This window comes from Rattus norvegicus, chromosome 9 (genome assembly GCF_036323735.1).
Source record: "Rattus norvegicus strain BN/NHsdMcwi chromosome 9, GRCr8, whole genome shotgun sequence".
Lineage (NCBI taxonomy): Eukaryota > Metazoa > Chordata > Mammalia > Rodentia > Muridae > Rattus > Rattus norvegicus.
This window is the reverse complement of record NC_086027.1, coordinates 89,231,848-89,235,031: the sequence shown is the minus strand read 5'-3', so window position 1 is coordinate 89,235,031 and position 3,184 is coordinate 89,231,848. Positions and strand designations below refer to the sequence as shown.

The window sequence follows — 3,184 nt, the reverse complement described above, 5'->3', positions numbered from 1 at the left end:
TGTATCATTTTTACCACAGATAGTGTGGTGATTTGAATAAATATGGCTCCCATAGGTTCCCGTATTCAAATGTTTGATCCTCAGTTGGTAGAAGGATTAGGAAACCTTGTCAGAAGCCTGAGGGGGCACAGGTTTGAAGTTTCAAAAACTAAGCTATTTCCAGTTATCACTTATCCACAATTGTCTGTCCATCTGTCCGTCCGTCTGTCCATCCATCTACCCACCCCACACATACCCACCCATCAGTTCATCCATTCATCCATCCATTCACTTACCACCTATTTGCCTCTCTCTGTGGTTGTCTCTGTCTCTCTGTCTCTGTCTCTCTCTCTGTCTCTGTGTGTGTGTGTGTGTGCACGCGAGCATGCACACACGTACATGCATACTATTCATACATGCGTTTTGTGCATTTGTCTCTTCATTTGTCCACCATGTGCCCTTTCCCAACTGAAGCACCTCCCTTATTATACCAGGTAAGAGCGTCTTTAAATGCTTGACTTTTTTTCATTTTAAAAAGATTTATGGGCAACACTGACTGGCACCAAGGCAGGGTCGGAGTAGAGCGGGTGCAGGATGGACGAGGACGAGCTGACCACTCTGAAGATCCTCATCATCGGCAAGAGTGGGGTGGGCAAGTCCAGCCTGCTCCTGAGGTTCACAGACAACACCTTTGATCCAGAACTTGCAGCAACAATAGGTGTTGACTTTAAGGTGAAAACGATTTCAGTGGATGGAAATAAGGCTAAACTTGCAATATGGGATACAGCTGGCCAAGAAAGGTTCAGAACATTAACTCCCAGCTATTATAGAGGTGCACAGGGAGTTATATTAGTCTATGATGTCACAAGAAGAGACACCTTTGTTAAACTGTATAATTGGTTAAATGAATTGGAAACATACTGTACAAGAAATGACATAGTGAACATGCTAGTTGGAAATAAAATTGATAAGGAAAACCGTGAAGTCGATAGAAATGAAGGCTTGAAATTTGCACGCAAGCATTCTATGTTGTTCATAGAGGCAAGTGCAAAAACCTGTGATGGTGTTCAGTGTGCCTTTGAGGAGCTGGTTGAAAAGATCATCCAGACACCTGGACTGTGGGAAAGTGAGAACCAGAACAAAGGAGTCAAGCTGTCCCCCAGGGAGGAGAGCCACGGGGGGGAGGAGCCTGTGGCGGTTACTGTTCTGTGCTACAAACTCTGGGAAGCCGTCTCTTGCATATTGGATCGGATAGTGATATCTCTCTGTATATAAACTCTTAACTGCTAATAGGGACCTTGCAGTTTGCACATAATTGTTTTTATCATGGCAGTGAGTATTTGCAAGAAACCCCTCGTTGGCTTTCCCAGGTGAAGCGGTGTGGTAAGCATGCAGTTTGCAGTCTATGGGGCTTTTTGAGGGGGGGGGTTGTTTTTGTTTTTGTTTTTGGTGTTTTTTGTTTTGGGTTTTTATGTAACGTAAAATAGATGTACCTTCATGAGTACATTTGATTTTATGATTTACATTTATCATGTCATTTTAAAAACATCTGTCTAGTATGTGTTGCTGCAAGTCTGCTTTTGTTTTCCCTTTTGCTTAATTACTGAATTACTTGGTATGTAGAACTAGAACCATGGGGAGGTTCCCCTTGAGGAATAACAAAGCATGATTCACAGCTTTTCTAGGATGTTTTAGAGTCTTAGTACTAAGTAAAATTCTCAGTTCAGAATATAGCCCAGGCCAATTCCTAATTAAATCTCTATTTGTTCTGATGATGCTTCCAAAATAGTATTGCTAATTTAAGGAAGTTTGGTGTTTACTTTACTCCATGATTAGCTCAGTTATCCAGACATTAACCCCGTGTTGTACACACTGGGTTCCTGGTCTTGGTGCAGTGTTTTGGTTACATGGCATCAGGCAGGCTTTCCTCCATTTGGGTTTCAGAAGAACATAAACAGTGTATTACAGCTCCTTTAATACTCCACTTTAAAACCAACGTGCTTTTTCACACGTGTTGGTAGTGTTTGTCCAGGTGCCTCAGTTGTAACTTGTTGTGTAATGACTGTCTGTATCTTATGGCTTCCATAAATGGCTAGTTGCTATTCAGAAACACATTTTTGTGATTTGAAGATGGGGAAGGGAAACACTATAAATGACAATTTGAGAAATGTCTGTTGTTCCAAACTCTGACTGACGGGGAGATGCTATTGCAGTGAGATCGTTGATAAGTTACTGTAACAAGTAGCCACGAGTTTGTTAAAAACCAACCTGTACAGATTAATAAACTTTTTCCACAATAAAAAAAAAGATTTATAATTACTGAGTCTGTATAGATTTTTTTTTCTAGAATGTTCACTAACTTCTTAGGCACCTCCAAAAATAAATGTTTCATTATTTTAATATCTAAAATTACTCAGAAGTCTGGATTTTCTCCCTGATTCTCCTCTTATATTCTTCCTCAGAACTACATGTAACACTGTCTTGAATGTCATGGTTATTACTATATTGTCATCATAGCTTTGTATTATGTTCAACAATCTAACTAGATAAGCCTCTGGAAATAAGCCTATCAGATTATCAGATGCTGCATAATGATTGTCTCCAGATGCCCTTTAGAATGATTTTGCCAATCTTTCAAGTCCCATTGAGATTTTCGTTGGGCTGTGGTGAAATGTATAAATTATTTAAAATATACAGTTTTCTTGCCAGGAACAGTTCTCAATTTTTTAATGTTCCTTTGTATGCCTAGTAAAGTGCTAGCATTTTCTTACTACAAAAACATTAAACTGTAAATAAAATCCTTGTGCATTTTACATGTGAAGAATTCTTGTCAAAGGGATACTTTCTGATTTTTTTCTTCATAGTTACTGGTAGTGCTTAGGAAAACTACTGATTATTTTAAAGTATTTATTCTGTAGCAAAATAAAATTTTGGCTCTAATTCCTCTTGTTTCTAGAAATATAATCAAATTGTCTATAACTATAACTCTCTTGTAATTTCCAACAGTATAGATTATTTTGTGTTCTGTGTCATTGCTGAAAACAGTTGCAAGAGAGAGAGATAATGTCAATGCTGAATATGATTTTGAGACTGATTTTCGCTATCCACTTGAGTAGAATATCTTCTATGAGGCAAGTACTAGAATAGAAGTCCTCAGGAGGATGACTTTATGGCCCGATAGCCTCGTTCAGGCAGCCTATTGATA

At 38.8% G+C, this 3,184-nt stretch overlaps 1 pseudogene; it reads left to right on the top strand.

Moving 5' to 3' along the window:
• The first annotated feature begins 530 nt into the window (after positions 1 to 530).
• Positions 531 to 2,286, top strand: LOC134480393 (ras-related protein Rab-18-like; annotated as a pseudogene).
• The last annotated feature ends 898 nt before the right edge of the window (positions 2,287 to 3,184 follow it).